Below are 14,678 nucleotides of genomic sequence, written 5' to 3'. Positions count from 1 at the left end.
CAAATACAGAGTGAAAATGTGGAACAACTCTTCTAGAAAACTGTTCTCCTTGGGTATATTGGTCTCTTTGGAGTAAACTGAAATAATTTTCTCTGAATATAGAACAGAGACTCATTTTGATAAATAAGGTTCTCACAGAGATAAAAGCAGATGTGAAATACATTTATTATTAATTATAGAGCTCCGAGTATTTGAGTATGAAATCCCAGATGTAAGAGGTCGGCTGTTAACTGGACATTAATGAGAACATAAATTTAAAATAAGTATTCTAGACTTATAAAAACAGACAGTATGCATGCATTATGCTTCCAAGTTCTTCTTAGTACGTAATTAATAATGGCATTCCTTGGAAATCAGAAATCACACATATATATATCACAAGTTTTCTCATGGTATTTGTCTCAGATGTTTGCCCAATGCCTAGAAGATACTTATTTGCTGAATGAATGTGAATATATAAGAGGGTACTATTGATGACCTAAATAATACATAAGCTAGTAACAAATTCCCTATTAAAATTCATGTTCAGGCTTTCATAAAGTGATGACAGAAAAGGACTGGAGTTTAGAGCAGATTTCAATGGTTTATAGACCTTGATTCAGAGAAGGTGGTATTGAGATATAGTCTTTAAATCTCAGTGCCATGAATAATGGGACTAAAGAGCATAGTCTCTGACCAGTAGAAGATGAATTCCCAAAGTAAAGTCAAAGCAGGAACCAGCGCTCACATCTACCATGTGCCGTGTAGTCTGCCCAAAAATTATACCCTAAAGGAGCAAAGTGTCACAAAACAGATCTATGCTCATCAACGTTTCTCATAGTAGCGAAATAGCTGACACATCCTGGCTATTAAGCAAAGGGAGCTTCATTTTGGCTCATGATTCTGAAGGGGGCTGCCCAAGAGAAACCGATGACTGTTTTGTTCCTGGTGATGATACTAGGTAGCAATGTAGACGAGTGTGTGCTGGAACAAACCATGTGCATTATGGACCAGTGATCAGTGAGATAAGAGTTTCTGAGGTCCCACTATTGCTCTGGTCTAGAGACCTACCACCAGGCTCTACCTGCTTCTTAAAGGTTCACTACCTCTCAATATCACCACTCTATGTAAGACCTTTAACCTGTGGACCATTATGTTGTATGTATTTTAACCAGTTTTGGTTTTCTGTAATGGTTGATGTTTGCTGAAAACTGAAGGCAGTTTATAGAAGTAAGTTTTCAATTGAGTTTGCAACTAGGTTTAGAGACCATGACTGTGGTGAAATGCTGTAGAAGCAGGTTTAGCTGAAAGCTCATGTCTTAGTAAGTAGAGGACACAGAAAACAACTAGGAATGGTACAAGCCTTACATCTCTAAGAATATTAGAAATCACGGAAGGAACAATTAGTGGTTATCTTAGCTTTGGTTTTACTGCTATGAGCAGACATCGTGACCAAGGCAACTCTTAAAAAGACAACATTTAACTGAGGCTGGCTTACAGGGTCAGAGGTTCAGTCCATTTTCATCAAGGTGGGAACATGGCAGCATCCAGGCAGTCATGGTACAGGAGAAGCTCAGAGGTGTACATCTTCATCTGAAGGTCTCTAGGAAAAGACTGGATTCCAGGGAGCTAGGATGAAGGTTTTAAAGCCCATGTCCACAGTGACATACTTCCTCCAACAAGGCCACACCCACTGCAACAAGGCCACATCTCCTATCAGTGCCAGGCTCTAGGCTAAGCATATACAAACCATCATATTCCACTCCCTGGCCCCCATAGGCTTGTTCAAACATATGAGTCTATGGAGGCCATATCTAAACAAAGCATAATAAAAATATGCATTTAGTTCAACTTTCAAAACTCCATAGTCTATAGCAGTCTCAAAAAAAAAAATGTTAAAGTCTAAAGTTTACAGTATCTTCTGAGATTCATCACTTAACTGTAATCTCCAAAGCAAGACAGGAAACTAGATGGGCAAAATCCAAACTCTGCATCTTCATGTATCATATCAAAGCAGTCTTCAGATCTCCTACTCCTTTTTTTACCCGTGTTGACTGCAACAAACTATTTTCTCCTGGGCTGGTTTCACTCCCAGTTAGCAGCTTTCCCTGGCAGGTATCTCACGGTTCTGTTGTCTTTAACATAATGGGGTCTCCAAGTCAACTTCAGGTTCATAGCTTCTTGTTCCAATGTCTGGGATCTACACATGATCTTCTGGGCTCCTTCAAGGGATTGTGCCACTTCTCCAAGTCTGCCCTCTGTAGCACTCTAGGCTCTGGTTGACACTACTTCACTGCTGGTTTTTGTTTGGTGATCTTCCCATGGTACTGGCATCTCTAATACACTGGGGTCTTCTGCTGCAACTAGACTTCACTAATAATAGGCTGTTAATGATTGTGTTTGTTAACTAGTGTCTAGGGTTAGCATGATTGAGATAAATCTAGGTTCTGGGTACTGAAAACTAGTTTTGTCTTTGTTGAGGAGGTGTTCTATTCCTTAATTTCTATTGCCCTCTTTGTATTTCAGGAACGTGTGGTGGCTATAGATTGACTGGTAGGGAATGGTTTTGCAGATCAATGGAATAGAGGAGTAGAGATCAAATAATAGAAGGGCCTTTTTGGGAGGGCCTCAGGAAGAGCCTAAGGAGATACTGTTCACATCTAGAGATGTGGTCCACAGAGAGTTGGAGGTATGGTGGAAAGAAGGGTCCTACAAGTAGGAGCCGTAAGGCAAGTAATTATCTGGAGAGCCAGAGATGAGATTTCTTTATGAACTTTGGATCAGAACCAGGAGTTGGAGTTGTGGTGAGTAAAGAGGCACCTGGAAGCAGGTTGCTGCCAGGCTATGGGTGAGAATGGAGAGGCCATGATAGAAGACAGGGAGCATAGTGTGATTCCTGAGTCCTTGCCTGGTCAAGTTACTAAGGGTAGCAGGTAGGATTTTTAGGTTTGGGGCCAACATAATGAAACAGGAATGGGTTAGAAGTAGGAGCTGAGAGTCTACAGAAAGGAGGAAAACTGGGTTTCCCACAAGGTTTAGCAGGGTTCTCATAAAATTGAGGTTGAGTAGGGAGACAGATTCCTGTAAGTTCACTGCTCCCAAGCTGGGGATGAGTCTAGAGAAATTGTAATGGAGGACAGGAAGTGAGTGAAGACCCCCTATGTGAGTCCCAGTTCTGTGCGACCCACATCCACTTTGTTTGTGTGCCTATTGGTGGACATCTATTTTAGTTGCTGTAAATAATCCTGCTATTAGAAATGGCTGTAGACATAAATTGTGTTGGGTTTATCCTGAATATATGGAAAGAAATGGTGTAGGTGCTTACAGGGCATCACAGTGAGAAAACACAGAGAGCAGGAAGCAGGACTAGGCCAGCCCCTAGAGACCCATTGCTTTCATTTAACTCTAACCCCTAAGGATTCTTTTTTTCCCCATATTTTATTAGGTATTTAGCTCATTTACATTTCCAATGCTATACCAAAAGTCCCCCATACCCACCCACCCCCACTCCCCTACCCATCCACTCCCCCTTTTTGGCCCTGGCGTTCCCCTGTACTGGGGCATATAAAGTTTGCAAGTCCAATGGGCCTCTCTTTGCAGTGATGGCCGACTAGGCCATCTTTTGATACATATGCAGCTAGCTAGAGTCAAGAGCTCCGGGGTACTGGTTAGTTCATATTGTTGTTCCACCTATAGAGTTGCAGTTCCCTTTAGTTCCTTGGGTGCTTTCTCTAGTTCCTCCATTGGGGACCCTGTGGTCCATTCAATAGCTGACTGTGAGCATCCACTTCTGTGTTTGCTAGGCCCTGGCATAGTCTCACAAGAGACAGCTATATCTGGGTCCTTTCATCAAAATCTTGCTAGTGTATGCAATGGTGTCAGTGTTTGGAAGCTGATCATGGGATGGATCTCTGGATATGGCAATCACTAGATGGTCCATCCTTTCGTCACACTTCCAAATTTTGTCTCTGTAACTCCTTCCATGGGTGTTTTGTTTCCTATTCTAAGAAGGGACAAAGTGTCCACACTTTGGTCTTCGTTCTCTTGAGTTTAATGTGTTTAACAAATTGTATCTTATATCTTGGGTATCCTAAGTTTCTGGCTAATATCCACTTATCAGTAAATGGGACCTCATAAAATTGCAAAGCTTCTGCAAGGCAAAAGACACCGTCAATAAGACAAAAAGACCACCAACAGATTGGGAAAGGATCTTTACCTATCCCAAATCGGACAGGGGACTAATATCCAATATATATAAAGAACTCAAGAAGGTAGACTCCATAAAATCAAATAACCCCATTAAAAAATGGGGCTCAGAACTGAACAAAGAATTCTCACCCGAGGAATACCGAATGGCAGAGAAGCACCTGAAAAAATGTTCAACATCCTTAATCATCAGGGAAATGCAAATCAAAACAACCCTGAGATTCCACCTCACACCAGTCAGAATGGCTAAGATCAAAAATTCAGGTTACAGCAGATGCTGGTGAGGATGTGGAGAAAGAGGAAGGCTCCTCCATTGTTGGTGGGATTGCAAGCTTGTACAACCACTCTGGAAATCAGTCTGGCGGTTCCTCAGAAAATTGGACATAGTACTACCGGAAGATCCAGCAATACCTCTTCTGGGCATATATCCAGAAGATGCCACAACCGGTAAGAAGGACACATGCACCACTATGTTCATAGCAGTCTTATTTATAATAGCCAGAAGCTGGAAAGAACCCAGATGCCCCTCAACAGAGGAATGGATACAGAAAATGTGGTACATTTACATAATGGAGTACTACTCAGCTATTAAAAAGAATGAATTTATGAAATTCCTAGGCAAATGGATGGACCTGGGGGGCATCATCCTGAGTGAGGTAACCCAATCACAAAGGAACTCTCACAATATGTACCCCTAAGGATTCTATGGATCAATGATGCCCAACAGTGATACTAACTATAGGCAGAGTGTTCAAATACAGGAGTGACTGGGTGTGTCTTATTCGGACCACTTCATTTGACAGTTTGAAGCCTCATGCAATTTTGTTTACTCAAAACTTCCTTTCTTTGACAGGGTAGTGAGCTGTGCTTGGGAGAAACTCTAAGTCATGTGCTCGATTTTAATAAGGATTCTACTTTGAGCTATACCTTCTGCCCTTCGGTTGTTCTTTCTTTTAAATCTTACATCCTCAAGCTAAATGGAAGAAAATAAGACCCTTATTGGCATATTTTTTTAAAAAACAAAAACAAAAACAAAAAAACCTTGTGATGGTTAATCTCAGGGAGAACAGGCTGAAGAGCCAGGCCTGGGGCGGCAGAGCTGCTCATAGCCTGTCTGCTGCAGCCACTGAGGGGTAAGCATTCGCACTTACGGATGCTCTGCACCATCACGTTCCCACCAACCACTGCAGAAGTGGCATTTCCTTATTTTATTAAGTGGGCTTCTCCTTGCCTTTGACCTTGGGATTTCAGCACGTGTGACTTGTTTTTCCTTGCAGTTTTTTTTTCCAAAGCTTTCTTGGAGAATTTCATATTAGGAGAAAATTACTTGTAGTTATTTCATATGTCAATCTTGTCATTTCTGCCAGTGCAGCCCATTGTGACTCAGTGGTGAGGTGAGTCTTTGAATTTGTATTGACACTTTCCTCTGGAGAATTCAGCACGTTCCTCCCTTCTGCCTTCCTGTGAACCTGTGCCCCAGTGGGTATAGTCATTTAATTGCTTGGATGATAAATGAGAGTCCCTTTCCCCTCTCATCTGCTACTCAGAGAGACAGTTCTCTAACAAAGCTTTTCAACACTTAAATCTTTTGTTGAATATGTTCTTAAATAATGGTTTCTCTCTTTTAACCTATCCATTTAAAGTTGATAATCCAACTGATGGATTTATGACAAGCTAGGCCTCTTTTTCTGGATGCCTCTGCAAAGGCTATGTTTTAGAAGTTGATTAGAAAGACAATCTAACGTCCCCTTCAAACCTCAGTAGATGTAGGCATGTGTTACACTTTTGCAGTTTCTCTATGTTGATGCTTTGTTGATAATAAATGCAAGACACTGTGCCCCATTGGAAAGCAGAAAGACCAGCCCTTACATACTCAGGGATTGTTTGCTTTAACATGTTCTAGGTATTTAATGTACTTTACATGTATTATAATTTCACAGGTACCAGGATGGGAATTAAAGTCTTTCTCCTCTGCCCCAGGAAAAGCCATCTCTGTTCTCTGCATCTGAAATGGGTCACATTTTTCCCTATGGGAAATGCTATTTTTCAAAGTAACCCAGGCTACTCTCTGAAGCTCTGTCCCCATCCAGTAGGCTGACTGTAGCATCCTCACGAAAGCTGAAGTCTGATGGAATACCACAGAGCGAGCCTTCTTGTGACATCAGATGGCTTTACATCACTCCCTGCTTACAGAAACAGCCTTTTAAATTCAGTATATTTTAAGATTCATTAGGTACGTTCTGAAGTAGGACTTATTAAATTTTAGTTGGCTAAAGCTTGTGAAAGAAAATGAAGGTTTATGTCCACTGCCAGGGGCTGTGAGGTAGGTAAAATCCACAGAAAGAACTTCCAACTGGGAGACCCCATCTCTGCTGTTCACTGACTGTGTGACCCTGGGGAAGAAGAGAAATCACACTAGAATGATTCTATTGCGTGATTAAATTGCATATTTCTGGGTCAGGCTCATTGGATGAAACCAGTTTTACACAGGAAGTATATAAAATAGCTTTTGTCTAGGACCTTCACCTCTCATAGAAATGATCTTGATTTGTATCTCCCTGGTCAGAATGACAGACATGTCAGAGATTAGAATCTTCTTTTCATTGTCAAGACTCACCTATGTGGTGAGGATGTCTCACAAGCATGCACATCAGAATATCAAAGAGACCAGACACACTGGTTACACATGGGCAAAAAAATCACTGCATAGATCTAAAAATTTATGTTTAGAAGAATGCCTCTGTCTGTGTATTAATTCTCCTTTATATACATCACACTTAAATAGTTAGGAAAACAGTATGCTATTTCCTACAAAGTAAGGAAAAAAATAAAATAAGATAGCAACTATTTCCTCAAAAATCAAGTGCAAAAAGAAATTGCTGGGTAAGAAAATGATTATGAAAACAAAGCTGGTGATTGCCAGAAAATGACAGATAGAAATTGCTACAAGGAAGGGAGATATTCAATAACTGCAATTTTCCTAATTTAGGGGTCAAACTGTGGTGAGTAAATCTTCAAGCCACGGTTTTATAGATACTGAAGCTTAATATATTCATATATTAATTCCAACTATCTCTGCATGTATGGTAAACATTATTAGTGGATGGTGTCTTTCCAGCATAATATTTTTATTGATTGGGAATTTCACATCATGTACCCTGATCACATTTATTACCAGTCCTCCCAGGTCCATTCATCCCAACCCTCATAACCCCTCCCAGCCAACACCCTAAAAAAAAAAAAAGAAGAAGAAAAAGGTACAAGTCCAATTTGTGTTGACCATAATGCTCTGAGAAAAGCAGCCATTTTCCTAAATGTCACACCCATCAACCACAGTTGAACCAGAGCAGGGTTGCACTGAATAATAGATGCTACTGTGCCAATTGCAGTTATAACCCCAATTCTCTTTGGTACCATGACACTAGTAGCTTGAAATCAGGCAGTCAAATAAGAAATCTTTCAGAAAATAATTGCTGAGGTTGCCCATGACTTGTAACAATTTTTTTCTAAGCTATAGTTAAATGAGATTGATGTTAGCTGCAATAATGTTTGTACCATCTCTCTTAATCCCAGAACCTATTGTGCTTCCCACTACAATGCTGCCCTAATCCCATAAATACTATTATTAATCTTCTAAGGTTCATTCTATCTTCCCACATATACCAACTTGCCTCATTGAAGATTCATACAAGGTAAATGTCTAGATTATCAATCATGCTCCCTGTGGGGCAGTGGACTGCACACAAACAGCCTGGTCTCCAGTTGAGCGTAGGTCTTGAACCCCGGGGGATCCAATGGGTAGTGACTTCCACCGACATGGGATGGAAGGTGTTTGATCATGTCTCCTGGACCCCTGGCTCCTGTTGAAGTTGCTGCCCCACAGCCCCCACAGGAGAGGTGTGTGACTATCAGTCACACAGACAATATCCCAAGCTTATGGTATTCTGGCTAGACTCCACTACCCCCACCGCCCAATTACCTGACTATAGCCAGGTATGCTCCTCCTCACAGTTACCTGATAGCCCAGCCCACTACAAAAAGGACTGCTTGGCCCTTCCTTGCACTCTAAGCTCTCACCTTTCTTACTCTCATCTCTAGCCCTTCTTCTCTCCCCCACCCCCACCCCCCTACGTGGCCATGGCCAGCCTCTCTCTTTCTACCTTCTCTCTTTCCCCTTGCCTTTCTACAATAAAGCTCTAAAACCATAGAGACTGTATCTGTTCATCTAGGCCCACAGTGCTTGAACGATGGAGACTGGACCAAGGACTCTTGCTTGTATAGGAAACACCCAGCGCCCCCCTCTCTCCCCTCTCCTCCCTTCAGCTCTGTAGCTGACTGAGCCAGCTCCCAGGGCCCCCATTCTGTTCTCAGCTCTTCCAAGGTATCCAGCGGTGTCTGGGATGCCTGAGGCTGAGAACCTGGTACCTAGGACTGCCAGTTGTCCACCACCCGCCGAGCTGGGGTCCTTGGCTTCACACAGCCAGACATCCACCTGGGGCCGCTTGGAAAGTGTGCAGCAGTCCTTCCGAGTCTGTCTGCCCAGAGCACTGGAAGTCTGGTGAAACACAGGTTCTCTTCCACTTCCTCTTTCCCCCATACCCACTGCCCCGCAGGTCCCTATCCCCTTAGTCCAGTAGTTGCCATACTTTATAGTTACAGGGAAATGAGCTGGTTTAGAAAACTAGTATTAAGCTGAAATTATAGATGGTAGAACCAGAATGGCTGAGGGTTAGTTAAAAGGGCTGAGTTGAAGAATTTTTTTCATCTGTTAGGTCAGTTCATATTTCTTAATAATGTGGAAAACAAACAAATACCATTAAACACCATCAACATTTCGAAAGTATGGCTTCTCTTTATGCAAAAAAATTCACTGTATGGGAGAAATACACACTAAAGTAGTGGTAAATTTTATGATCCTCATTATGTAAAAGTCTCGGGAAGAATGGAAAGAATAAATCAATTGGTAAAACCACAGCGAGTCTGCCATAGTTATAACTAAAAGTCAGCACTTCTTAACGTTGTGTAAAATGTCATCTCTAAGGTTTATAAATTTGATTTTATGCGTATAAGGGCTTTTTTCTGGATGTATGTATATGTACCACAGGCGTGGCCAGTGTCCTCACAGGAGAGTGCAGAATCTGCCAGAGCTGAAAAAACAGATGAGTGTTAGCCACTGTATATATATATGCATATGATGCATATGATGTATATGATGTATGTAGTATGTATATGTGTATGTGTATGTATATGTCTTCTGCAACATGAACTCAGGTCCTCAACAAAAGTAGCTAGTGATCTTAAATTCTGAGCCATTTCTCCAGTCCCAAGGTCATCATTTTCAACATGAGATGCTCAGCCAGACAGTGAGGTCTCTGGTGTACCAAGCAGTGTTATTGAAAATGCAGGGATATACTTTTCTCTTATAGCCATGTCATTTCAAATAAACAGATATCCTTTTGAGAGAAATGCAAACCAAACTGAAATTTAAATTCATTGGTATGCATGTTGAAAACTGACGGCCTCAAAATGCAATCCCGAACGGTCTTTGGAACTTTCATTCTCACAAGCTTTCCTGTAACAACGCTTCATAGCTATATATTATTTTACAGTTTTAGAATGCTAAATACTTTAGAATACTTTCCAGTCTCATTCCCATTTCATTGTCATACCCTAGTGGCTACAGGTAATATTCCATTTCACATAATATTTAAGTTAGCTACAGCTTAGAGAGCTTAGGTAATTGTTTTTTGATGTTTCCCTTTCTTCTTCCGTCATTGTATGAAAAAGGAAAAATAATGATGTGTAGTTTTTGCTTTAATATGTCAATCATGATCTCTGTCGCTAAGCTAATTTACTTTCATGCTATGCTAAAATACAAAGTGTGGCTATTATTATTTTTAGCAATTTTAAACTTTGAACATGATAATAGCTACCATTAGGAACTAATCATTATGTGGCAGGTGCTGCGCTAAACACTTTAGGTACAAAACCTCATTTAACACTCAAAAGGATATTATAATCTCTACCTCGATATAAATGAAACTACGAAGACTGATTTCAGGATCTTGTACCACTCGATGGAAGCTTGAAATGAGCACACATTTACCTCTTGTGAGTTTCTTTCTCCATCCACTGCTAGCTCCTTTCTCTTCTCAGTCTAGTTCACTCCAAGTTTTTTTGTCTGCTTTGTTTTAAATAAGATCAAACATATTTCACTTTGTGACCAAATAGCCTGAAAATAAATCACATGATATAACTATTATGGGTATACCTTTCTTCATAGTTTTTGTCATCTACCAGGCACCAAAACTTAAATAGAAGGCAATGCCAAATTATTGCTAAGTTCAGGGCTCCAGAATCAGACTGGCTGACTCTCTATCTTTTTTGCTTGCTGGATTACACTATACAAGTTATTTGTATTTTATCATACCTGTTTCCTTCACTATGGGTCTCTGGCTAATTTTGGTCTGATGACTAAATATATGTCTATGAGATACTCAGAATTGTACATGCAAGGTGTTGATTCTAATTTACGATTAAAATATTTAACTCTATAGAATTGCTTAGAATTGCAAAATTTGCAAAAAAAAAAAAAATCTGAAGCCTTACTCAAGGACTGAAGTTGTACTCAGAAAAATATTTTAGTTAGAAACCTAAGCTTCTTCCTGTCACGGGAGGAAAACAAACAAACAAACAAACAAACAAACAAACGCTGCTAACCCCCTAGTTTGCTGGCGTTTTAGAAGAAATATGATTGACACACTAAAGCAAAAACTACACATCATTATTTTTCCTTTTTCATACAATGACGGAAGAAGAAAGGGAAACATGATTGGAACGTGTAGAACGTAGCATGCTTCCATTTCCTATTTTAAAAGTGACTATTATTATTTAGTTCAGAGAATTGACCAGAAACCTTCTTCTTAGCCTCTCCAAAGGCAGAACAAGGTGGGAAACCACTGTAACAGCTCAAAGAGAGGGGAGGGGAAGCTGCCTCCACCTTCCACGCTGCCTGTTTCTAGCTGGGCCCACCTTAGATCCAGTCTCAGCAACATGAGCAAGGGCTTCAGCCTGGCAGTTAGATAGTGCAATTGTATTTTCCTCAGTGCCTGATGCCGAGAAAACGCTATGTTCGTTGCAGTCAGTTAGCTCAAATTAATGGGACCTCACTAAGTTGATGAAAGCTCATTAATACTTTAGAGCCTTTAGATACTGTTATTTTTAACTCTTCATCTGACCCCTTCCCCCTGAGGTTTTCAGCAACAAGGCGTGGGCAGCTAGCTACATTTGTCCTCATCAACTTGCTGTAAACACAAAAGTGAAGTGTTTCACTTCAGAAAAGTATCCAAACCCTTTAGGAAACAGGTGCTAAGAGTCTCAGAAACCTGCCTTGCTTTGCTCCCCAGACTGCTACACAGTCTCCTCTAGAGGTCTTCACTTGTGGTGGGTTCTGTGCCTCTTCCGCACAGCTCCACAATAAAAAGGTCCCCGGCTAAGCTGTTTTCCAAAAAAAAAAAAAAAAAAAAAACTCCATGTACTCACTAAGATGGTGGGTGGCCCGCCGTGACTGGTCTCTGAATGTGGTTAGCACTCAAGGTCTCTGTGGCAGTTGGCCTGCTCCAGAAAGATGGCTTCATGGGAAAGGTTGTAGCTGCTGTCACCCACGTACCTTCTGACTACTCCATTTCTGTCATTTTCTGTATAGAACCTTGTTTTCTGTAGAGTACGCTGTTGTTGTTACTTTGTATTATTTTGTTTGGTTTTGGCGTTTTAAAGTCTATTCTGTATATGCTGAAAGGACGCTGCTGATCTGTTGTCTTTCTTGGAAATAAGAGACTGATTACTACCTATAATCTTGAGCCTCCTACTTGAGCAAATTTGAATTATACTTTTGAGCATTTAATGCTTTAGATACATGACCTTATGCACGCACATGAGGCATGCCCGTTTTGAAATCAGAAAAAAAAAAAAAAAGAAATCATTTTACAAAATGATGGTCCATCCAGAAACTTTCCCAGGGATGATACTCTGATTTCACCAACAGATTAAACCAATAGCTAATAGACTTCTAGGTTATCTTTAAGAATGTAATTTAATTTTAGATGATGCTAAATTTGAAATGATGTTTATGATTTTAGTATGAGAGAAGAGATTTCAAAGCAGTCTGATAGGATATTAGAGGCCAGATAAATAATTATCCATGGTCCTCAATCCTGGGAGCTTTGCCAGATTCTAACTGATTCTGCTGCAACCAGGACATCCTGGTGCCTTGGTTGCTTAGCAACCACTCTCATCCCATACTTTTTTTTTTATAGAGGTGCAGAATACAATGTCAATTGAAAGTGAAGTCGACAGATAAGAAAGTCAATTTCATTACATCATGTAGTGCTTGTTTGCCACAGTCACAGTCTGAACTTCAATGTCAGATAATCCGAATCCAAGTACTGACCTTGGAAAAGAGCATTAACCTATCTGCATTTGCCTTAAAAGTGAGTATTACATTTGAATAGCATGCTTGTGTACTAAATAGAAATGTCTTCTCTAAGTCTGCTGCCCTGAGGCTACCTTTTAGATGTCTTTTGAAGCATCTGGTAGTGGACAGGAGTTCACTGTAAGTTCTGTGCTCCAGTCTCTGCTGATAACTCAGTAGAATGTTCCAGAAAACCCTTGACAAAGAAAGGTAATTGTTGTTAGCCAGACTGACTTATTCTTTTAGAAAGTGGGGAGTGGTGGGAGATAGACAGATAGATAGTATATGTATGTAGGTAGGTATATATGTTTTCAGCTTTTACAGGGTTAAGACAGGGTCTTTTATTGTTTCAGCTGCTATTTTGCATATTCTATGCTTGATGGTCAACCATTTCCCTTGTCTTTATCACCCATCTTGTTCTAAGAGTGACAGGATTACACATTCATGCCACTGCCTCTGGCTTTCCACATGGGTTCTGGGGATGCAATTAAGATGGTTAGACTATCCAAACAAGTGTTTTCACCCTCCTGGGCATCCATCTTACCATCCTTGATTCATTTCTTTATTTAAATAATTGTTAGAGGGTTGGAGAGGGGACTCAGCCATTAATAGCACCAATTGTTCTTATAGATGTCCTGGGTACAGTTTCCAGCACCCACATGGTGGCTCACAATCATCCATATCACCCCAGTTCTAGGAGATCTAACATGCTTCTGAGATCCTTGGGCATCTGGCATGCATATGATACATATGCATACATGCAAACAAAACATACCTAAAATGTAAAAAATGACAATAATTGTTAGAGTGTTCCTTGAATGTCCTTTGTATTCTGATCTGAGATAGGAAATTGATAGCAAAGATAGTAAGCCTGACTACTGTTATAATGAGGCTTATGATCCAGTCTAATGCATGTCATGAACAGTATGTGAGTAATCTATATCAACAAGGTGGTGCTGGAATTGAGTATAAAATGACCTCCATGACTGCATGTGTTAAGTACGTGGTCCCGAGATGGTGGTAATGCTTGGGAGATTATAGAACTTTGAGGGTGTGGAGTCTTCCCAGAAGTGAGTCCCAGTAAGCAAGCCTTGAAATTTTATACGCAGATCCCAATCCTATTTGCTTCCCACTTCCCAACTATGGAAGCAATGACCAATTGCCTTAAGACCCTGCTGCCATATGGTTTCATCATGATGGACATGTACCCTTGAACTATAAGCCAGAAGAAATTCTCCACCTTGTGTTGCTTCTTCTCAGTTATTTCATTAAAGAATCAAGGAAAGTAATAAGGGAAATGGATACCCATCGAGGCCAACCTGTGATTAAGCCTGGCAATATGCTTCTTAATGAACTTTGGAATTGGTTTGGAAGAGGTATAAGGAAAAAATTTAGAATATATGTCTAGAAAAGCCCTAGGATGTTGGAAGATCAGTGTACTCCTGTGCTTTCATGTTCCTGTGATAAGGAACATGGCCAAAAGCTTACATTTAGTCCATCATCAAAGGAAGCCCAACTGGACTTCAAGGCAGCAATCCAGATGCAGAAACACAAGCAGGGACCATGGAAGAAGGATGCTGATTGGCTTGTTACTCAGGGTTTGATCAACTTGCTCTTTTATACAACCCAAGTATGCCTGCCTATGAGTGGCTCTGCCCACTGTGAGACTACCTTCCCACATCAATTATTAATCAAGGAAATGAACCAGAGGAGCATTCACCTGCTAATCTGGTAGAAGCAATCCCTCAGTTGAGGTTCCCTCTCCTAAGGTGACTCTAGTTTTTCAAACTGACAAGAACCAACTCACTATTCATCAACTTAATACGAAAATGCATTACTATTGAATCTTTCCTTATAATTATCTGGAAGGTTGCATGTTAATGTCACAATGTAAAAGAGAACTTTAAAAGTTCTAACATCTTCAAAAATGCTGTAATTTAAAAGATTAATGTATCTTTAGAATACCCAGTCTCTTAATTGTGTGCCTGTAAAACCCAAAATAAGTCATACACTTTATTTTAAG

General features: G+C 40.5%; 1 long non-coding RNA gene across 3 annotated transcripts in view; it reads left to right on the top strand.

The window, feature by feature from the left end:
- The first annotated feature begins 12,504 nt into the window (after positions 1-12,504).
- The window catches only part of Gm29921, a 90,430-nt gene continuing 88,256 nt past the window's right edge, over positions 12,505-14,678 (top strand). For 2 of the 3 annotated variants that reach the window (XR_867373.2, XR_375744.3), the window contains exon 1: positions 12,505-12,674. This is a non-coding gene — a long non-coding RNA (predicted gene, 29921). The remainder of the gene's footprint in view (positions 12,675-14,678) is intronic. The other variant, XR_867374.2, reaches the window with a different exon arrangement.

This window comes from Mus musculus, chromosome 3 (assembly GCF_000001635.26).
Source record: "Mus musculus strain C57BL/6J chromosome 3, GRCm38.p6 C57BL/6J".
Taxonomy (NCBI): domain Eukaryota; kingdom Metazoa; phylum Chordata; class Mammalia; order Rodentia; family Muridae; genus Mus; species Mus musculus.
The sequence above is the reverse complement of the archived record's forward strand: the minus strand, read 5'-3'. Positions and strand labels throughout refer to the sequence as shown.